The 23,511-nt window shown below is 51.0% G+C and overlaps 1 pseudogene; it reads left to right on the top strand.

Moving 5' to 3' along the window:
* On the top strand, positions 1-23,511 carry LOC135964421 (immunoglobulin lambda-like polypeptide 1; annotated as a pseudogene).

The raw sequence follows: 23,511 nt of genomic DNA, 5'->3' as shown, positions 1-23,511 counted from the left end.
AGACTGGCTGACAAGATAGGGAGCGGGAAGTATGACCTGGCTGGTGGCGGTGTCCTGGGCGGCTCTCAGGGGCTGTTGTGTGGCTGCCCGCAGGAGCTGCTGGGCGGGATGCTGTACACCCGGGAGAGCCGATCACTGGAGCGCAAGGAGCTGGACGGCCTCTGAAGCTTCCAAGCCGACCTCTCCGACAACCCACGCGGGGGCTTCCAGGAGCAGAGGTACCCACGACCGTTGCGAGAGGCGCCCGGAGGCCCTGCGTTGGGAATGGCATAAGCCCCGGCGCCCTGCAGCCTCCTTCACCTGAGTGCCCCAGAGCTGGGGGCCCGGAGGTGGTTAAAGGTCAACGGGCTTGGGGGCGCCAGGTTGGAGGACGGGGGTATGGGGGTACTAGGGGGACCTGGAAGGGCCAGGGCGGAGGAGGCAGGAGGAGGAGGAAGCGCTCCTGTCCAGCCACGTCCCCAGGCGAAGGCTGAGCCTGGTCAGTGTCCTTTCTAACATTCATTTTTAATTTTTGAAATGTTTTTGAGACTGGGTTTGGCCCTGTCGCCCAGGTTGGAGCGGAGTGGGGCAATCCTAACTTCTGAGCTCAAGCGATTCTCCTGCCCCAGCCTTGCAAGTTAGCTGGGGCCGCCATGCCTTATTAAAACAAACAAACAAAAAACAAAGAAAAGAAACTTGGTGGGGCTTGGTGGCTCACGCCTGTAATCCCAGCACTTTGGGAGGCCAAGGCGGGCGGATCACCTGAGGCGAGGAGTTCAACACCAGCCCGGCCAACGTGGTGAAACCCCGTCTCTACTAAAAATACAAAAATTAGCCAGGCGTGGTGATGAGCACCTGTAATCCCAGCTACCTGGGGGACAGAGGCAGGAGAATTGCTTGCACCAGGAAGGCGGAGGTTGCAGTGAGCCGAGATCAAGCCACTGCACTCCAGCCTGTGCTATAGACTGAGACTCCGTCTCAAAACAGAAATCAACTTTTTTGTTTTGTTTTGTTTTTTAAGATACAGGGTCTCACTACGTTATCCAGGCTGATCTCGAACTCCTGATCTCAAGCCATCCTCCCAGGTTGACTTCCCAAGGCGCTCATTACGGGCATGAGCCACCACTCGTCAGGCCGGAGCAGCAGGCGCTACACAGAGCTGGGCCCGGGGATCGCGAGAAGGGGACAGTTTAGACATTCTGAGGTCAGCTCTGCTGAGGGGGGAAGGTACCTTGGTTTTCAGGGTTCAGATAGAGGACAGACTGTGACATCAGGCCAAGGACGCCACCCCTGTTGCCCTCCTGACTTGGATGTGGTCAGCAGAGAAGTGGGATCCGGTGAGGTCTGGGCCGCGTTTGCTTGATCTACATCTTCTTTTTCTTTTTCTTTTTTTTTTTTTGAGACAGAGTCTCGCTGTGTCACCCAGGTTGGAGTGCGATGGCATGATCTTGGCTCACTGCAGCCTCCACCTTCTGGGTTCAAGCGATTCTCCTGCCTCAGCCTCCCGAGTAGCTGGGACTACAGGCGCCCGCCACCACTCTCAATTAATTTTTGTATTTTTAGTAGAGATGGGGTTTCACCATATTGGCCAGGCTGGTCTCGAACTCCTGACCTTGTGATCCGCCTGCCTCTGCCTCCCGAAGTGCTGGGATTACAGGTGTGAACCCCCGTGCCCAGCCTACATCCTCTGTTTCTGACTTTGTGGTATTCAGTACAAGAGAAAGAGAGGAGAGGGCTGGCTGCCAGCGTGGTCCTCACTCACAGTGTCCTAAGCAAAGCTCTCCCATCCCCCTAACCAGCCTTCCTCCCTGTGACAGGCAGTGGGTCATTTGCATCTTAGTCACAGGTCTGAACCTTCTTGCCTTTGGCTGGGATGTGCCCCTGGGTTCACCCCTGTCTCGGGAGATACTGGGTTCCATCTGCTCCAACGAGGATCTCTGGGCCCCACTGGTCCAGGTGTACAACCTGCACTGGCAGTTGACCTGTCATCAGCAAGTTATCTGTCTTTTCCGCCAGGTGTCCCCGCTATGTGTTAGGGCTTGTGCTAGGCCTGGGGGCACAGCTGTGCAGCACACTGGTCCCGGATCCCTTTGGGGGCCTAGGAGCTGAGCCCGGCCCTTCTCTTCACAGTCGGGCCCCACCTTGTACATACTGGTTCCCTCCATCTTCATCGACATCAGCCAGGACTGGCGGCTGTGGTGTTTTGTCAGCTGGGTGTGTTACGAACGGGAGGTGACCCTGCTGGGAGCGATGGATCCAGGACCTGTGCACAAGAGTGGTGCTGAGGATTGGCAGTGCCCACTTCTATGCCATCGTGGTCAGTGCGGCCAGGAGCAGGTAGGGCGGGTGGGTGGGCACAGCTGCTGAACAGCATGGGACCCTCGGATGCCACCCACAGCCTGTCTCCTGGGGTGGGACGGTGGGGGGCCTTACCCTGCCCTGGGGGTTGTGCCCTGTGTAGGGGGATAGGTGGCCTGATCTACCCCACTGGGATGTCTTCCCGTCTGGCTGGCAGGCCCCTGAGCCCCATGCTGCAGGTTATGTGAGGGAGTGCCCGATAGCAGAGCCCCTCCTCATGCCCCGACCTGCCACTCCCTCCCCATATCTCCTATGTCTGCAGTGGGTGAATGGGGTCGACACGCTGGAGCATGAAAGGGGCTACCTCCCCTTCAAGGCTGACAGCAGCAGCCTGTTCCGGGTGAGGTCCCTGCCCTCCTGCCTCTGCGTCACTGTCGTCATCAACAACATGCTTGCCCCCCCACCCTGCCACCAGGGACCATCCATACACGACTGACAACTCCAAGTGAGTACCATCCTGCCTCCACTGCGCGCACCCACCTTCCCGCCCCACCCTGTGGTCTTCCTGCCAGGGACAGGGTGGCCTTTGCAGAGAGGAGGCCCTGATCTGGGAGGCAAGTGAGCTGAGGGCAAAAGACCCATGGCAAGGGCCCAGCGAACCACAATCCTTCTGCCCTAGGTATCCCAAGGGTTACTTTGTCCAGAACACAGACTTTGACTTCTTCAACTATGCAGGACTGCAGTGGTCTGTGCTTCTGTACACGACACCCACCACCTATATCAACATCACCGTCACCACCGGTGTGGAGCGAGACAGTGGTGAGAGCTTCTGGTAGGATCCTCCCTCAGCGGGGCCCCGGGTGACTCTGTTTGTTCCCTGTTTGGAAAGCTGTCCCAGGAAAAAGATTCTCCCAGCATCTCTAAACCTTCACAGGTTCCCATCCACCTACGAAACTAAAATCCAGGCTGTCTGAGTGGGCACGAGCTCCCAAGATCACCTATGTGGTTGATCTCGCTTGGAGAAGAGGGGTCTGGCCCAACGTCACATAGCTCAGGGTGGCAATCCTGTCCCTTCCCCACGGTGCTGCTCTCACTCTAGCTCCCATTGCTACACATCGTGCTCAAAGAACAGGCAGCTTCGGCTGGCCAGGTGCGGTGGCTCACGCCTGTCATCCCAGCTCTTTGTAAGGAGGACTTGGTAGGAGGATCACTTCAGGCCAAGAGTTCAAGACCAGCCTGGGCAACATAGCGAGACCATCAGCACAAAAAATTTAAAAATTTGCCAGGCACGGTGATGCGTGCCGGTAGTCCCAGCTGCTGAGGCAGGAGAATCAGTTGAGCCTGGGAGGTCAAGGGTGCAGTGAGCTGTGACCACGTCACTGCACTCTGGTCTGGGCAACAGAGGGAGACCCTGTCTTTTTTATTTGTATTTGTTTTTGAGCTGGAGTCTCACTCTGTAGGAGCCCAGACTGGAGGACACTGGTGCACTCTTGGGCTCGCTGCAACCTCCGCCTCCCAAGTTCAAGTGATTCTCCTGCCTCAGCTTCCCAAGTGGTAGCTGGGATTACAGGCACCTTCTACTGCATCCAGCTAATTTTTGTATTTTTTTAAAGTAGAGACGGGGTTTCACCGTGTAGGCCTGATTGGTCTTGAACTCCTGACCTCAGATGACTCGCCTGCCTCGGCCTCCCAAAGTGCAAGAATTACAGGTGTGAGCCACCGTGCATGACTGGGATACCCTGTCTTTAAGAAAAAAAAATTTAATTTTTTTTTTTTTTTAATATATCCTTTTCCTTTTGTGAGAGGAGGCCTTGTACTGTCGCCCAGGCTGGATGGCAGTGGTGCAATGATTGACAGCTATTGTGGGGCCGCAGTTGTCAGTTTCAAAGAATTTAGGCTGGGTGTGGTGGCTAATGCCTGTCATCCCAGCACTTTGGGAGGCCACGGTGAGCGGATCACTTGAGCTCTTGAGCTCAAAAGTTCGAGACCAGCCTGGGCAACATGGTGAGACCCTGTTTCAAAAAGAATAAATAATTAAAATAAATAAAGAATTTAAATAAGAATCATACAGCAAAGGTGATGCAGCATAGAGCAATTTATTGTAAAGGGAAAAGTATTTTGCAAGTGAAGTGCAGAATAGCCCGGGCACAGTGGCTCATGCCTGTAATCCCAGCACTTTGGGAGGCTGAGGTGGGTGGATCACTTGAGCTCAGGAGTTCAAACCAGCCTGGACAACATTAGGCGGGTGTGGTGGCGTGTGCCTGTAATTCCAGTACTAGGGAGGTTGAGATGAGAGAATGGCTTAAATCCAGGAGGTGGAGGTTGTGGTGAGCTGAGATAGCAACACTCAATTATATAATCCCAGGTGCTCGGGAGGCTGAGACAGCGAGACCCCATCTCAAAAAACACAGTGAAGGAGCAAATATGTGCTTCACCCTGAGAGAGAGAATTCAGGGCAGGCTGCTGGTAAGGATGAGAGAGCGCTGATTATCAGTGGGGAAACTCCCTTTCTGGGAGTCTTCCATGATGAATTCCTAAGGAGCTGGAAGAGGTGTTACTCTAAGCACGTTCTGGGTCATCTTCTGGCTGCACATGGGTTGTAGCTGTACATGCTTGTTCACACATCACACGTCGTCTCAGTGCCATGGTTGGCACTTCCGAAGGACACGGTCAGTTCCTTGACTACCTACTCTGCCTCAAGATTGTAGCTCACTGCAACCCCAAACTCCTGGCTCAAGCAATCCACCCCCTTCAGCCTCCCAAGTACCTGGGGCTGCTGGGATTGCAGGCAAGCACCACCATGCCCAGCTAATTTTTGTTATTTTTAGGGAAGATGTGGTTTCCCTATGTTACCCAGGCTGGTCTTGAACTACTGGACTCAAGCGATCCTCCCACCTCAGCCTCCCTGTGTTGGTGTGTTGGGATTGCAGGTGTGACCACTGTGCCTGGCCAAAAACATGTTTTTTTTGTTTTGTATTTTGAGACAGAGTTTTGTGCTGTCACCCAGGATGGAGTGGTACAGTGGCATGATCTTGGCTCACTTCAATCTCTGCCTCTACTAAAATATGAAAATTTGCTGGGCATCTGTAATCCCAGCTACTTAGGAGGCTGAGGCAGGAGAATTACTTGCACCTGGGAGGCAGAGGCTGCGGTGAGTTGAGATCATGCCACTGCACTTCATCCTGGGTGACAGAGTGAGATTGTCTCAAAACAAAATGTTTTTTGTAGAGTTGGGGGTCTCACCCTGTTGCTCAGGCTAGTCTTGAACCGGACTCAAGTGATCTTCTTGCCTTAGCCTCCCAAAGCGTGGGGATTCCAGGCATGAGCCACCTCGTCTGGTCAAGGAGAAGGCCCAATTTTGAAGGGCAGGTCCCAGGGTCAGCCAGGAAAGGGCAGAGCCTCTGATTGCTGCTTCTCTGCTTGCAGGCCCCGAGGCGGCTGCTGGGGTGCACTGGGGGTCTTCCTGCTGCAGGCCAGGCCAGATGGGGCTCAGGCTGTCAGGGTGCTCACACCTGGCGCTTTGGCTGTCGTAGGTGTGGCTGACTGCACAGACGTCACTGGGGCCTTTTTCTGACTTCTACACACTCGCTGTGGCGATTCGCACTGTGGCTGTCACCGAGAGCCAGTTCCTCATCAATGGGAAACCTTTCTATTTCCACAGTGTCAACAAGCATGAGGATGCAGGCGTGCACTGGGGCTCCTGGGTCCTCGTGGGGGCTGCTTCTGGTCACCTTCCACTTTCACCTTCCCTGTGTCCCGCAGTTCAGGGCAATGAGGCAAATGAGCTTCCCTGTGGCAGCTAAGGGTAATGAGGCAAATGGCTCCAAACCACCCTGCTGTGGAGCTGGTGGTTGGGCTGGAGAAGGGGGCTCATCGGGTGGCTTTCCAGGGACCTGGCTCTTGGAGGGGTCCTGGCTCTTGGAGGAAGTGCAGCTTTGACAGGGATGGGTCACTTGACTGCTGTCCCCTAGATCTGAGGGAGGGACTTCGACTGTCTGCTGCTGGTGAAGGACTTCAACCTGCTTCACTGGCTTGGTGCCAACGCCTTCCGCACCAGCCACTATCCCTGCACAGAGGAGGTGCTGCAGATGTGTGACCAGTATGGGATTGTGGTCATTGATGAGTGTCCCACTGTGGGCCTGGTGCTGCTATGAGTCCCCACCACGCAGCTGCTCTGCCTGGCCAGCCTGCGGGCCACACTGTGACCCTCCGTCCCTTCCCTCCTGGCCCCCTGGCAGCTCTTCAACAATGTGTCTGTACATCACTACGTGTGGGTGATGGAAGAACTGGTGCACAGAGACAAGAATCACCCTGCCGTGGTGATGTGGTCTGGCCAGGAGCCTGCCTCCTACCTGGAATCTGCCGGCTACTACATCAAGTGAGTGTCCCCTGCCTACCCTGGGCTGGATCGCGAAGGAGATCCTGGCAGGTGGCAGACTGGGGTAGGCGTGTGCTATCCGAGATCAGCGTCCTGTCCCAGCCCAATGGGAGGGCCGTCCATACCCAGACAGTTCAGGGAACCAGATATCTACCTCCCCAAATTGTGGTTTTCTTTTTCTGTGTTTTTGAGATGGAGTTCTGCTGTGTTGCCTAGGCTGGAGGACAGTGGTGAGATCTTGACTCACTACAACCTCAGCCTCCTGGGTTCAAGTAATTCTTCTGCCTCAGCCTCCTGAGTAGCTGGGATTACAGGCATGCATGAGTGCATGCACTCGGCTTGTTTTGTTTTTGAAACAGGGTCTCACTTCGGTTGCCCAGGCTGGAGTACAGTGGCATGATCTTGGTTCACTTCAGCCTCAACTTCCCAGGCTCAGGTGACCTTTCTGCCTCAGTCTCCCAAACACTTGGGATTATAGATGTGTGCCACCCATGCCCAGCTAACTTTTGCTTTTTTTTTTTTTTTGGACAAAGTCTTGCTCTGTTGCCCAAGCTGGAGTGCAGTGGCATGATCTCAGCTCACTGCAACCTTAACCTCCCAAGTTCAAGCGATTCTCTTGCCTCAGCCTCCCAAGTAGCTGGGACTACAGGCGCGTGCCACCACATCTGGCTAATTTTTGTGTTTCTAGTAGAGATGGAGTTTCACCATGTTGGCCAGGATGGTTTCTGTCTCTTGATCTTGTGATCCGCCCGCCTCAATCTTCCAAAGTGCTGGGATTACAGGCGTGAGCTCCTGTGCCTGGCCAACTTGCATTTTTTAGTAGAGACGGGGTTTCACCATGTTGGCCAGGCTGGTCTTAGTGTACTGACCTCAGGTGCCTGCCTTGGCCTCCCAGAGTGTTGGGAATATAGGGTGACCAACTGTGCGTGGTTAATTTTTGTATTTTTAGTAGAGACGGGGTTTCGCCATGTTGGCCAGGCTGGCCTCGAACTCCTGGCCTTCAGTGATCTGCCTGCCTCAGCCTCCCAAAGTGCTGGGATTACAGGTGCAAGCCACCATGCCCACCCCCCTTTTCTTCTTTACAATCATGCCATTCTAACTCAGTGTTCAGAGGTGGAGTTTTCATTTGTGGTAGAGGCAACAAAGGTTGTAGAAATGCTCCTTGAGGCAGATGCCACACCCCGATTTCATGGAGTGCTTTGGGCTGAGCCAAGTCTGCAGCAGGCGGAAGGCTCTGAAATGTCATCCCAGCCTGAGCAAAGGACAATTCAGGGCATGGGGGCACAGGAGTGTGCTCAGCAGGACTGGGCGGACAGGCCCTTTGTTGGGAAGGTGAAGAGTACAGCCTTCCAGGTGTGGGTGCCTGAGGCTTCCAGACAGGCTTCTTTGGGAGGTGATCAGAGGAGATGCCTGTTTTCCGGGGCAGGAATTGGAGGGGGCGCCCAGGCTGGAGAGGTTCAGTCAGGCTGTCACAAGACTTTGAAGCTTCCCATCTCAGAGCCTGGCTGTTGGAGAGCATGGGTTTGGAACTTGAGGCTAGGGGGTTCTGTTCTGTCCAGTGCCAGGCACAGCCTTTGGATGGGCAGAGCAACGACTGGGGGAGGGTGTAAAACAAAAGAAATGAAGTGAGGAAAGAGAAGAGGAAAACAGGCTTCAACAACAGTCTAGGCCGAGTGCGGTGGCTCATGCCTATAATCCCAGCCCTTTGGGAGGCCGAGGTTGGTGGATCACCTGAGCCCAGGAGTCTGAGACCAGCCTGATCAACAGATAGTGAAACCCTGTATCTACTAAAAATACAAAAATTATCCGGGTGTGGTGGGGGATGCCTGTAATCCCAGCTACTTGGGAGGCTGAGGCAGGAGAATCTTGAACCTGGGAGACGGAAGTTGCAGTGAGTCAAGACTGCAATTTTACTCCAGCCTGGGCAACGAGTGAAACGCCGTCTCAAAACGACGACAACAACAACAACAAAAAAGAGGCGTGGTGGCCTCACATTTGTAATCCCAGTCCTTTTCGAGGTGTGGTGGCTCACATTTGTAATCCCAGTCCTTTTCGAGGCCAAGGCAGGAGGATTGCTTGAACCTAGGAGTTTCAAGCCACCCTGGGCAATATAGCAAGACCCCATTTTTACAAAAAATTAAAAGCTGGACATGGTGGCATGTCCCTGTGGTCCCAGCTACTCAGGAGGCTTAGGCAGGAGGATTGCTTGAGCCCAGGAGATCGAGGCGGCAGTGAGCTATGATCATGCCACTGCACTCCAGCCTGGGCAACAGAATGAGACCCTGTCTCTAAAAACAAAAACAAAACAAGAGAACAGGACCATCACTCACAGCACCTCTGCCTCTGCCCTACCTACTTGAATGAGGAGCAGGGCATCTCAGCTGCTCGGAGCAGCCCTTGAATGAGCCCCAGCTATTTCTGGGGTCCTCAGACGAAACCTCCCATGACCAAGTCATACCCAACATGGGCCTCCTCCCCTGTTCTGGCCCCCGCTCGGAGATGCTGAGTGACAGAGGCTCAGGCTTCGGGTGTTCCGGGCAAAGCCTCACCCCCGAGGCCCCACAGCTCAGACCCAGTCCTTGGTTCACACGGCCCCACATCCGGCCTCTTTTTCCCTTAAGACTGATTTCTCCTGGAAGATCACTGGATCCCTCATTCAGGTGGAGTGCTGCAGGACGACACTTTTTCCAGGGGTGACCCAGGCCTGCAGCAGTGTCATAGACAGGCTTACCCGAGCCTCCACCTGAGCCCCTGCTCCTCCTCTCCCACAGGGAGGTGGAGGTTACAGTGAGGTGAGTTCACGCCATTGCCCTCCAGTCTGGGCAACAAAGTGAGACTTTGTATCAAAAAAAAGTAGGGGGCATGCAGGCAGTGTAGGCAGATAAGGGCATGGACGAAGCTGCCTCATTGCCACCTTCCTGCCTGGCACTCAGATGTCATTCCACCAGGCCCACGAGGCCTCCGGGGAAAGCGATGTTAATGGCTGAGACCAAGGGGGTTGCCCTCAACCAGCTGTCACTGCAGGAGCTGCAGAGCATTGGGCGGCCCACCCCCTTCTCCATGCTGCCTCCTAGGAGGTGAGCCTGGTTGCCTGGAGCCCGGGGTGGCCCGGCTCCCTGGCCCACCTCTTCCTCTCTTCAGCCTCCTGTTCTTAGGCAACATGAGCAGCATGTGGGACTATAGGCACAGCATGGAACAGTATGGTGCCCTGGATGGCACTGCATGCTCCAGCATCGATTGGCAGATCCGCCAGTTGCGGGCGCTACTGCAGGCACAGCAGGCCTAGGTCCTCCCGCACCTGCCCCCAATTAAAATGGGAGTGGGAGGAGGCTGCTGCGTGTTTCCTGCCCCAGCCTGGCTCCCTCATTGCTGGGCTTTCTGGGGCTGGCTTGTGGGGATGGTCAGGGACTGGAGAGGCAGAGCGGGGTCTCCTGTAATCCCAGCACTTTGGAAGGGCAAGGTGGGAGGATTCTTGAGGCCAGGAGTTTGAGACCAGCCTGGGCAACACAGGGAGACCGTGTCTATGCAGAATAAGATAGCCCAGCATCGTGGCCCATGCATATAGTCTCAGTTGCTTGTAAGGCTGAGGTGAGAGGATCACTTGTGCCTAGGAACAGAGGCTGCAGTGAGCTGTGATCACACCACTGCATTCCAGCCTGGACAAGAGTGAGACCCAGTCTCTAAGAAACTAAAAATAAAAAATTTTTAAAAAACTGGAAGTGGAGAAAATTGGGCAAGGACTGTGAGAGTCATACATGGGAAGGAAAGAGGGGGCTCCCATCACAGCCTCTGCCCTGTCCAGGCCCCATCCCCTTAAACAGGGTATCACGGTGACCACCTAGCCCAGGAGCGATGACTCACGCCTATAATCCTAGCACTTTCGGAGGCTTGGGCAACATAGCAAGACCCGAGCTACCACATTAAAAAGGAAAAAAAAAAAAAAGCTAGCCAAACTGGGCAGGTGATTCACACCTGTAATCCCAACACTTTGGGAGGCTGAGGTGGGGGGATGACCTGAGGCCAGGAGTTCTAGACCAGCCTGGCCAATGTGGTGAAACCCCATCTCAAACTCGTCTCGAAAAAAAAAAAAAGCAGTGAGTGGCGGCACACACACCTGTAATCCCAGCTACTTGGGAGGCTGAGGCAGGAGAATCGTTTGAACTCAGGAGGCGGAGGTTGCAGTGCGCCAAGATCGCCCCACTGCACTCCAGCCTGGGTGACAGAGAGAGACTCCCTCTCAAAAAAAAAAAAAAAAAAAATTAGCTGGACATGGTGGCAGGTGCCTGTAATCCCAGCAACTCGGGAGGCTGAGGCAGGAGAATAGGTTGAACTCAGTGGTCGGAGGTTGCAGTGAGCCGAAATGGAGTCACTGCACTGCAGCAATCCTGAGGAGACAAGAACTAAACATAGTATGATCTCCTGGATGAGATCTTGGGATAGGAAAAGGACATTAGGGGAAATAGTAAAGAAATCTGAATCAAGATGAACCTTAGTTAATAATAACGTATCAGTATTGGTTTATTGGGGCCGGGGATGGTGGCTCACATCCTAGCATTTTGGGAGGCTAAGGTGGGAAGATCCTGAGGTCTGGAGTGTGAGAATAGCCTGGGCAACATAGCCAGACTGCATCTCTCTAAATTTTTTTTTTTCTTTTAGTTAATCAGCATGGTGGTATGCACTTACAGTCCCAGCTGCTAGGGAGGCTGAGGAGGGAGAATTGCTTGAGCCCTGGAGTTTGAGGCTGCAGTGAGGTGTGACTGTGTCACTGTGCTCCAGCCTGGTCAATAGGGCAAGACCACCTCTCTCCAAAAATTTTTTCATTAAAAAAAAAATTTTTTTTTGAGACAGAGTTTCGCTCTTGTTGCCCAGTCTGGAGTGTAATGTGGAGATCTCGGCTCACTGCAACCTCCGCCTCCTGGTTTCAAGTGATTCTTCTGCATCAGCCTCTTGAGTAGCTGGGATTACAGGCATGTGCCACCACGTCCGGCTAATTTTGTACTTTTAGTAGAGACAGGGTTTGTCCATGTTGGTCAGGCTGGTCTTGAACTCCCGACCATTAGGTGATCTGCCTGCCTCGGCCTCCCAAAGTGCTGGGATTGTGAGCCACTGTGCCTGGTCAGAAGCCAACCTTTTATATATCTATGCAGATGTGTGTGACTATATATTTATCTATATCTGAATCTGTATATCTCTCTTACTAGTTCTGCTTCTCTGGTTTGAACCCTAACACACCTAGTTTTTTTTTTTTTTAGTTGGCGTCTTACTCTGTCACCCAGGCTGGAGTGCAGTGGTGTGATCTCTGTTCATTGCAACCTCCACCTCCTGGGAACAACTAGTATTTTATAATCTGTTAGGAATTCAAATGTTTTTCAAAAGATCAAAGTACATATTTAAATACATTTCAAATACAAACTTTTAAAATCATATTATGAAGCATTAAGTAAAATTCTACATTATTAGGTCAGGGACAGTGGTTTAGGCCTATAATCCCAGCACTTTGGGAAGCCAAGGCAAGTAGATTGCTTGAGCTCAGTAGTTTGAGACCCCCCTGGGCAACATAGCAAGACCCTGTATCCACAAAACTAGAAAAATGAGCTGGGCATGGTGGTGCATGCCTGTGGTCCCAGCTGTTTGGGAGGCTGAGGTGGGAGGCTCACTTGAGTCCAGGAATTTGAGGCTGCAGGGAAGCATGATTGAGCCATTGCACACCATCCTGGGTGACAGAGTAAGACCCCGTCCCACCCCCCAAAAAAAGTTAACATCACTATATAATTGTACTCTAAATTATTAGCAAAATGAAAGAAAATTAAGTATTATTTAAAAATAGGCAAGGTGCAGTGGCTCGTGCCTACAATCACAGCACTCTGGGAGGGCAAAGCAGGTGGATCACTTGAGGCCAGGAGTTTGATACCAGCCTGGCCACCATGGTGAAACCCCATTTCTACTAAAATTGCAAAAGTTTGCCTGGTGTGGTGGCGCGTGCCTGTAATCCCAGCTACTCAGAAGGCTGAGGCAGGAGAATCGCTTGAACCCGGGAGGCGAACATTGCAGTGAGCTGAGATGGCGCCACTGCACTCCAGCCAGGGTGAAGGAGGGAGACTGTCTCCAAATAAATAAATAAATAAATAAACAGTTGGTTCAAATGGACATAAAGATGGAAATAACAGACACTGGGAACTCCACATGTGGGGAGGGAAGGAGGGGAAAGGGTTGAAAAACTACTCATTGGGTACTATGGTCAGTGTTTGGGTGATGGGTTCAGTAGAAGCCCAAACCTTAGCATTTTGCAGTGTACTCATGGCACACACCTGCACATGTGCCCCATGAATCTAGAGTTTAATACAATAAAAATAATTAACTTAGTGCAATAGACAATTATAGACGTTTAATCATAAAACACAAGATAAAATAGCACTGATTTTTTTTTTTTTTTTTTTTTTTTTTGAGGCAGTCTCATTCTGTTTCCCAGGCTGGAGTGAATTGGTGAGATCTCAGTTCACTGCAACCTCCATCTCCTGAACTTAAGCAATTCTCGTGCCTCAGCCTCTCCAGTAACTGGGATTACAGGCGCACACCCTCCGCCTCCTGGGTTCAAGTGATTCTCTTGCCTCAGCCTCCCGAGTAGCTGGGATTAGAGACACCCGCCGCCCTGCCCGGCTAATTTTTGTATGTTTAGTGGAGATGGGGTTTCATGATGTTGGCCAGGCTGGTCTGGAACTCCTGACCTCAGGTGATCCACCAGCCTTGGCCTTCCAAAGTACTGGGATTACAAGCATTAGTCACCGTGCCTGGCCAAATATTTTTCTTTAAGCCCTTCATCTTTAAATAATCCCATTTCACTTTGATAACTTTGAGATTATCTGACAGAATTCTTGGGGGAAAGGTTAGGACTGTAATCTTTTTATTGACAGCAGGCAGTGTGTTTTGTTCCAAAAAAATTGTTCTGCTTTCTTTTGATCTTTTGTTTTCATAATGTATGAATGGGGATTTTTTTTTTTTTTTTTTTTTGAGACAGGGTCTCACTCTGTTGCCTAGGCTAGAGTGCAGCGGCGTGATCGTGGCTCACTGCAGCCTCCACCACCTGGGTTCAAGTGATCCTCGTGGCTCAGCCTCCTGAGTAGCTGGGATTACAGGTCCACACAAACACACCCAGCAAATTTTTGTAATTTTAGTAGAGATGGGGTGTCAGCATTTTTGCTGGCCTGGTCTCAAACTCCTAACCTCAAGTGATCCGCCTGTCTTGGCCTCCCAAAGTGCTGGGATTACAGGTGTGAGCCATTGTGCCTGATCTAGATGGAGATTTTAATCATTCCCCAAAATCAGTTTCAATTCTGTCATGCTCATCTGCTTCTTCAAAAAGTCTTTGAACCAGAGTTAAGTATATTATTATTACATCAGTAGCTGGGCGTGGTGGCTCACGTCTGTAATCCCAGCCCTTTGTGAGGCCGAGGCGGGTGGATCACCTGTTAAGAGTTCGAAACCAGCGTGGCCAACATGGCGAAAACCCGTCTCTACTGAAAATACAAAAATTAGCTGGGCATGGTGGCAGGTGCCTGTTGTCCCAGCCACTCGGAAGCTGAGGCACGAGAATCACTTGAACCCGGGAGACAAAAGTTGCAGTGAACCGAGACTGTGCCACTGCGCTCCTGCCTGGGCGACGGAGGGAGACTCCCCACTCCCTCTCAAAAAAAAAAAAAAAAAAAAAAAATTATTATTGCATCAGATGCTCTGCTTTGTCGGTGTTATCTTCTGACTCTTGAAGATAGTAAAGTATAGAAGTGTGAAATATGGACAAATTATTATTGTTATTCATTATTATTATTATTTGAGACAGAGTCTCTCGCTCTGTCACCCAGGCTGGAGTGCAGTAGTGAGATCTTGGCTCATTGCAACCTCTGCCTCCTGAGTTCAAGTGATTCTCCCTCCCGAGTAACTGGGATTACAGGCTTGCGCCACCACAGCCGGGTAATTTTTGTATTTTTAGTAGAGACGGGGTTTTGCCATGTTGGCCAGGCTGGTCTTGAACTTCAAACCTCAAATGATTCACTTGCCTTGGTCTCCCAAAGTACTGGGATTACAGGTGTGAGCCACTGCACTCAGACTGGAAAAATTATTTTTAAATTAATTAAGTGTATCCTTGTTCAATTTGGAATTTTAGTGAATCAAAGAACTCCATGGATAGTCTCAATACAAAATAATTCAGATTTGAGATTCAGGCCAAAACAATAGTATTACACCAGCAAAAATACCAGTATTTCCATATTTAAAGTGAGCACAGCAGGCTGTGTGTGGTGGCTCATGCCTGTAATCCCAAGACTTTGGGAGGCAGTGGTGAACGGGTCACTTGAGGCCAGGGGTTTGACACCAGCCTAGCCACCATGGTGAAACCTTGTGTCTACTAAAAATACAAAAATTAGATGGGCATGTTGGCATGTGCTTGTAATCTCAGCTTACTCAGGAAGCTGAAATTTGAGAATCACTTGAATCCAAGAGGCGGAGGGTGCAGTGAGCTGTGAGCTGAGATGGCACCACTGCACTCCAGCCTGAGAGACAGAGTGAGATTCTGTCTCAAAAAAAAAAATAAATAAATAAAGGCACAGTGCATAAGGATACTGGAAAACGAGAATGCTGAAGACCAAGGTAGAAGGAGTAGGGTGGAACATAAACAGAATACATTCTCAGTGAATGCTTCTTGAATAACTCCATGGTATTTTAGACAGTTACCCATCTGCCCTAAAACAGACCTAAAGCTAATGAGTGAGTTTCCTTGCTCTAACGGAACTAATTAATGTTTTTTTCCTGAGAGCTACTGTGTGGCCAAATGGGCATTATTGAGTGAAGACTAGCTATGGGCAACATTCTGCTAGGGTTTTGTTATTTCTTTCCTTTTTTTTGTTTTGTTTTGTTTGTTTGTTTTGAGACGGAGTCTCGCTCTGTCACTCAGGCTGGAGTGCAGTGGCTCAATCTCGGCTCACTGCAAGCTCCACCTCCCGGGTTCACGCCATTCTCCTGCCTCAGCCTCCTGAGTAGCTGGGACTGCAGGCGCCCGCCACCATGCCCGGCTATTTTTTTGTATTTTCAGTAGAGGCGGGGTTTCCCCGTGTTAGCCAGGATGGCCTTGCTCTCCTGACCTCGTGATCCACCCACCTCGGCCTCCCAAAGTGCTTGGATTACAGGCATGAGTCACCGTGCCTGACCGGGTTTTGTTCTTTCCTATTTTTTTTTTTTTCGGTGACAGGTCTCACTATGTTTTCCACACTGGAATGCAGTGGTGTAAACATAGTGAACTATAACCTTGAACTCCTGGGCTCAAATAATCATCCTGCCTCAGCCTCCTGGATAGCTGGGGCTACAGGTGTGTATCATCATGCCCAGCTAATTTTTTTTTTTTTTTTTTTAATTTTAAGTTTTTCTGCAGAAACAAGCTCCTGCCATGTTGCCTGGACTGGTCTCCAATTCCTGAACTCAAGTGATCCTCAAGTGCCAAGCCTTTTATCACATCTTGAAGTCTGTAAGAAGTGGATCATCTCTTCTGGCCGGGCGCAGTGGCTCATGCCTATAATCCCAGCACTTTGGGAGGCAGAGGCGGGCAGATCACGATGTCAGGAGATGGAGACCATCCTGGCTAACATGGTAAAACCCCATCTCTATTAAAAACACAAAAAATTAGCCAGGGTGGTGGCGGGCACCTGTTGTCCCAGCTACTTGGGAGGTTGAGGCAGGAGAATGGCATGAGCCCAGGAGGCAGAGCTTGCAGTAAGCCGAGACCACACCACTGCACTCCAGCCTGGGCAACAGAGCGAGGAGACTCTGTCTCAAAAAAAAAAAAAGAAGTGGATTTTTTCATAGACCAGAGCTTTCAGAACAAGCCAGTATTTTGGCTATTCTTGGCCCTTTGCAATTTTTTTTTGTTTCTTTGAGGCAGAGTTTCGCTCTTGTTACCCAGGCTGGAGTGCAATGGTGCAATCTCAGCTCACTGCAACCTCTGCCTCCTGGGTTCATGCGATTCTCCTGTCTCAGCCTCCCGAGTAGCTGGGATTACAGGCATGCTTCAGTACGCTAGGCTAATTTTTTTGTGTTTTTATAGTAGAGCAGGGTTTTGCCATGTTGGCCAGGCTGTTCTTGAACTCTTGACCTCAGGTGATTCGCCCGCCTCTGCTTCCCAAAGTTCTGGGATTACAGGTGTGAGCCACCACACCCAGCCTGCATTTACATATAAATTAAGAATTAACCAGGCGTGGTGGCACACATCTGTAATCATAGCACTTGGAGAGTCTGAGGAGGGAGAATAGCTTGAACCTAAGAGTTTGAGGCTGCAGTGAGCTATAATTGCACCACTATACTCCAGCTTAGACAACAGAGCAAGATGCTTTCTAAAAAAAATTAGAATCAACTTGTCAATATTTATTAAGAAATATGTTGAGATTCATCCTAATGGTGATTGTTTGTTAAAAAAAAAAAAAAAAAAAGAAAAAGGACTGGATGTGGTGGCTCATGTCTGTAATCCCAGCACTTTGGGAGGCCGAGGTGGGTGGATCACAAAGTCAGGAGATCGAGACCATTCTGGCTAAAACCTTGAAACCCCGTCTCTACCAGAAATACAAAAGAAAAAAGAAAAAAAGCTGGGCATGGTGGCGGGCACCTGTAGTCCCAACTACTTGGGAGGCTGAGGCAAGAGAATGGCATGAATGCGGGAGGCGGAGCTTGCAGTGAGCCAAGATTGCGCCACTGCACTCCAGCCTGGGTGACAGAGCGAGACTCTGTCTCAAAAAAAATAAATAAATAAAAAATAGAAATAAAAAGAGGAAAGAAATATGTTTAGATTTTGGTAAGAATTACATAAGTAATCTACAAATCACTTTGGGAAGAACTGATTGAGTGTTCCAATCCATGAACATGGTGTATTTCTCCAGACTCTCACAAATATTAATGAATGCGAAAGAAAACATCAGGATGGTAGGGCTGTGGATGCAGAGAACACCCATGGGAATGTCGGTCTGGCACTACTCGCCTTCTAAGGGCTGTCGCTGCTCCTTACTTCGTTTTTCTAGGTTGCCAGATTATCATGTGAACTTGTCCTATGTCCAGTGCTGATTGATTCAGGGGAAGGCACCTGTCCCAGGCCAGTCCAATAAATGTCCTTACACAGATATTTGGAACGGAGACTGAAAGACAGTTGAACCAGCCTCTCTGATTGCAAAATTTAAAATTTAGGAGCTCCCTGTAACCATGCTTCAGATTATGTGAACTAGAGGATTGGTGGAATTGCTGAGAAAAAAGGACAAATCTTAAAGAAACACAGATAGGAGAAGACAGTGGTGTTAGCGTCTCTGACTCCATATAGTTCTTAAGGCCAATGAGTTCTGAGAGATAGAACTATCTTGTTTATGAATTCCAAGAGACAGTCCATAAACCTGTCTCTAGGCTTAAGCTAGTTTGAGTTGGGTTTCTGTCACTTGCAACAAGAGTCCTGACTACTGCAGTTGACTAGAGTTAAAAGGTATAGCATCAATATGTGAGCTAGCTCTAGCTTTAAAAGGCTTCCAGTTTGAATTACACTCCATTCCCTCTGGTGCCCCTAGAAAGAGCCCTCTCTTAACACAGGCCAGCAGCTGGCAGACATGCTTTTGTTTTTTTTCTCTGCAGGAATTTTACTGCCTTGATTGAGACAGATTATCAGAGGTGGGCACTGTTATCCTCTCTTTCATGCAGGATTTATCACATGTAAGTATTTGTCTTATGTTTGGATGCTACATTTTGGTTAGAATTTAATCTTATCTCATCAAGGTTACCCACATGATCACTCTAAGGCTGTTGTAAGCCTAACTGACAAGTATTCCATATGTCAAGATGTCAAGTTTAACCCAAAATAAGATGTAAGCACCACATGGGACTGAGAGAGAAATGCTAGAAATCTTCACCCTTACTGCCTTTCTTGATAATGACCATGCATCCTGTGAGGGAAATAGTGTTATAGTGATAGAAGGGTAAGGTTCTGAAATTTGAAGAGATTGGAGGCCAGGTGTGGTGGTTCACACCTGTAATCTCAGCATTTTGGGAGGCCAAGGTGGGTGGATTGCTTGTACCCAGGAGTTCCAGATGAGCTGGGCAACATTGTGGGACCCCATCTCTAAAAATAAAAATAAAACTTAACTGGGTGTAATGGCGCACGCCTATAATCCCAGCTACTCAGGAGGCTGAGGTGGGAGGATTGCTTGAGGAGGTCAAGGCTGCAGTGAGCTGTGATCATGCCACTGTACTCCAGCCTGGGTGACAGAGTGAGACCCTGTCTCAAAAAAAAAAAAAGATTGGAGGGAAGAATTTTTGAGGATACTGTGGTGCAGGGAAAGGGCGTGCCATGTATATGCAGATGGTCCTCAGCTTTCCAAACTTAACTCTGGAACAGGCTACCTTTCATACATTTTATATACTATATACTGCCAGACACAACACACTTTTCAAAGGCCACATTTGAACCTTTTTTTAAAATTATTTTTTATTTTTTTAAGACGGAGTCCTGGTCTGTCACCCAGGCTGGAGTTCAGTGGCACGATCTTGGCTCACTGAAACCTCCGCCTCCTGCGTTCAAGTGATTCTCCTGCCTCAGCCTCCCAAGTAGCTGGGACTACAGGTGCGTGCCACCACGCCCAGCTATTTTTTTGTGTTTTTAATAGAGGTGGGGTTTCACTGTGTTAGCCAGGATGGTCTCGATCTCCTGGCCTCGTGACCCCTGCCCCCCCGCCTCGGCCTCCCACAGTTCTGGGATTACAGACGTGAGCCACCGTGCCTGGCTGTACTACTTTGAATAGGTCTTAATAGGTTTTAATTAATTATTTTTAAATTAATTTCAAAAATATTCTATAACATGGATGAAACTTGAAGATATTATACTTAGTGAAATAGGCCAGACATAAATGGACAAATGTCATTTGAATCCACTTTTATGAGGTACCTAGAATTGGCAAATTCACATAGACAAAAAGTAGATTTGAGTTAACAGGACGAGGGGGAAGGAAGAATGGGGGACTGTAGTTAATGGGTTTAGAGTTTCTGTTTGGGAAGATGAAAGAGTTTTGGAGATGGATGGTGGTGAAGGTTGCCCAACAGTGTAAATGTACTTAGTGCCATGGAGCTGTACATTTAAAAATAATTAAAGTGGAAATATTGATGCTATGTATGTTTGACCACAATTATAAAAATGGAGCCGGGTGTGGTGGCTCACACCTGTAATCCCATCACTTTGGGAGGCCGAGGAGGGCAGACCACCTGAGGTTGGAAGTTCGAAACCAGCCTGGCCAATGTGGAGAAACACCGTCTCTACTGAAAATACAAAAAATTAGCCGGGCATGGTGGTGCATTCCTGTAATCCCAGCTACTCAGGAGGCTGAGGCATTAGAATTGCTTGTACCCAGGAACTCAGGAGGCAGAGGTTGTAGTGAGCCAAGATTGTACCACTGCACTCCAGGCTGGGCAACAGAGTGAGACTCAGTCAGAAAAAAAAAAAAGGCAGCAGACGGTGGCTCACGCCTGTAATCCCAGCAGTTTGGGAGGCTGAGGCGGGGAGATCATGAGGTCAGGAGTTCAAGACCAGCCTAATATGGTGAAACCCCACCTCTACTAAAAATACAAAAATTGGCCAGGTGCGGTGGCTCAAGCCTGTAATCCCAGCACTTTGGGAGGCTGAGACAAGTGGATCACGAGGTCAGGAGATTGAGACCATCCTCGCTAACATGGTGAAATCCCGTTTCTACTAAAAATACAAAAAATTAGCTGGGCCTGGTGGCGTTCGCCTGTAGTCCCAGCTACTCAGGAGGCTGAGATGGGAGAATTGCCTAGAACCTGGGAGGCAGAGTTGCAGTGAGCCAAGATCATGGGCGACAGCGAGATTCTGTCTCAAAGAAAAAAAAGAGTGCTGTCTAGATGCAGTAGCTAAGTACACAGAAGCCATTTCAGTGTGGGAGGCGAGGTGACTGAGTCCAGGGACTCCAGGACTGAGGGGTTGAGACCACCCATGGTCATTGTGATGAGATGAAGATGGAAAATGAGCTGGGCTGGGGGAAGGTGGTCATCTCCTCTGGATATCATTAGTTTGAGAGTCTGGTTGGGTAGCCCACCGGGCATGGTCAGCAGGCAGTGGAGGAGCTGAGAGGGTTTGGAGCTGGGATAGACTCCAGCCTCACCATGTGGGCAATAGTGGGGGCCACAGAGTGTGAAGATGGCCAAGAAAGGGGTCTGAATGGGGATCTTGGAGAGTCAGCAGCCAGGCACGGGCCATGGAGAAACAGATGCCAGGGGAAGAGGAAAGGGGAGTCAGACCCCAAGGGGAAAAGAGTCACTGGAAAGAGGGGCCAGCCCCGTGTCACATCCAGCAGAGACACCAGGTACAGCAGAAGGACCTTGGACATGACCGTGAGGAGTGCCTTGTTGGCCATGACCTGGGAGAGATGGGGGTGAGAGCATGGGGGACCACACCATGTCCCCAGCACACAAAATAGTGCATGGTAGACAGGATGGATTTATGGATGGACTGACAGGTAGATGGATGGATGAATGGACAGATGGTAGATGGATGCAAAGATAGATGAATAGATGGACAGATGGGTGGACAGATGGAATGAATGATCAGAAAAGGCTTCATGAACAAAGTGAGACTGAGCTGCATCTCCATGGATAGGACTCTCCTCTTGAGTCAAGAATGACCCAGTGTCCTGGTCCAGGGAGGAAGTCAGCCTGGCTTGACTGGGGACACTTGTGGCGGATTTCAGAGGCCCTTAAAATGGGACCAAGTGAGGTTGGGCAGGTCCGAGCCAGCTCAGGACTCCTGCCTCAGACAGGGAACACCCACAGAGACCCTACTGTGATACTGGCCACCCCCTTACCCTGTGCCTAGGTCAGAGCCTACACACTGCAGCCCTGTGCCCCTCATACCCAGCAGGTTCCTGCTCCAGCACGGCTCCTGGACTGGCCCCAGGTGCTGGCCAGGGGGTTTCTATCCAAGTATAATTCACTGAAGCATGTGTTTGGCAACGAGACCCAGCTCACTGTTTTAGGTAAGCGGCTCTCACAACTTTCCCCAGCCTGTCTCACCCTCTCCTGTCTGGAAAAATCTCTTTTCTTTCTCTGGGGCTTCTTCTCCTCTGCCCTCCAAGCCTTAAGCATGGAACCCTTCCTTTCTCCATGGGGTCTGGGGGAAGTGGGCTGGTCTCAGGGTAACTGGCAGGAAGGGCCCCCACAGTGGGAGCAGCCACTTTCAGCTTCCAACAGCGGGACACAGCCTGGTCCTGGGGTCTGGGCTGGGATTGGGCAGGGTCAGGGCTCCTCCCCTTTCCCAGGGCAGATGTCTCAGTGAAGGACAGAGGCCAGTTCTGATGAGGGGCCCTGTAGTGGCCTTAGAGACAGTCCCCGGGACCCCAGGATCTAGGCTGAGGGCTGGATGCCCATCCAGACTGGGAGGGCCACATGAGGGCTGGGGACACAGGGGTCACCCCAAGGGGAGACCATTGGAAGGCACAGAGAGGACTCTGGGCCTAGGCTGCAGCTCTATGGCTTGTGCTGGGTCATGAGGACATGGGGACACTGAGGGACAGATGAAACTGGGTGAGGTTGGAGAGGGTCTCCTGGGGCACAGATGTGTCTGTCCCTGGAGCCCCGTCACCTCTGAGGCCTGGTGTGTCTCTGTTCATGGGTCGACCTCCCGCCTTCATTTGAGGAATGGCCCGTTAGACTCAGGAGGTGACTAGCGGGGAGTAAACGGGGGTGCAGATAACTCCACGGCCACCAGGTGAATCAGAGGCTGCTGGGGTGGGCATGGGGGCTGCAGTCCCCCAAAATGTGGGGAGGAAGCTCCAAGAACCCAGCTGATGTGAAGGGTCCTGTGGTTGGGCTGGTGGAAACAGGGGCGATGGTGGAGCCCCAGGGTTTGTCTGGGTGGAGCCCCTGCTTCACCAGGAGAACTGAGTGGGCCAGGCTGGGGCACAGCCTGGTGTCCCAGGGGATGGGAAGCTCCAGGCCATGCCAGGTTTGGGCCTCCCCACACCCTGCCAGGACAGTTTTGTGTGCTGTGGGAGAGACGCTTAGACTCCAAACACAGACTCCAGAAACCAGGAAGGAGGGAGCACAGCCTGCCCTGGGTACGCACGGGGAAACCGAGGCTGCAGAGGAAATGACTGGGCCAGGACGCCTGGGAAAGGTGACTTGGGAAGGCCCCTAGGAAAGGTGCAGGGCTGTCTGCTCTCCAGAGGGCTCCAGTGGAAAGCAGGGAAAGAAGAGGGAGGGAGAGGCCCTGGGTGGACCAGACAACCACACCATGAACCCTCCCAGAGACTTTAGACAAAGAGAGGCGCTCCACAACACCCCACTCTCCCTCTGCCGTCTCTCACCCCTCCTCTGTCCACACAGGTCAGCCCAAGGCCACCCCCTCGGTCACTCTGTTCCCGCCGTCCTCTGAGGAGCTCCAAGCCAACAAGGCCACGCTGGTGTGTCTCATGAGTGACTTCTATCCGGGAATCTTGACGGTGACCTGGAAGGCAGATGGTACCCCCATCACCCAGGGTGTGGAGATGACCACGCCCTCCAAACAGAAAACAACAAGTACGCGGCCAGCAGCTACCTGAGTCTGACGCCCGAGCAGTGGAGGTCCCACAACAGCTACAGCTGCCAGATCATGCATGAAGGGAGCATCGTGGAGAAGACAGTGGCCCCTGCAGAATGTTCGTAGGTTCCCAACCCTCACCCCACCCACAGGGGCCTGGAGCTGCAGGATCCCAGGGGAGGGATCTCTCTGCATCCCAAGCCATCCAGCCCTTCTCCCTGTACCCAGTAAACCCTCAATAAATATCCTCTTTGTCAACCAGAAA

This window comes from Macaca fascicularis, chromosome 10, assembly GCF_037993035.2.
Source record: "Macaca fascicularis isolate 582-1 chromosome 10, T2T-MFA8v1.1".
NCBI classification, from domain to species: Eukaryota; Metazoa; Chordata; class Mammalia; order Primates; family Cercopithecidae; genus Macaca; species Macaca fascicularis.
This window is presented reverse-complemented; position numbering and strand designations above follow the sequence as displayed.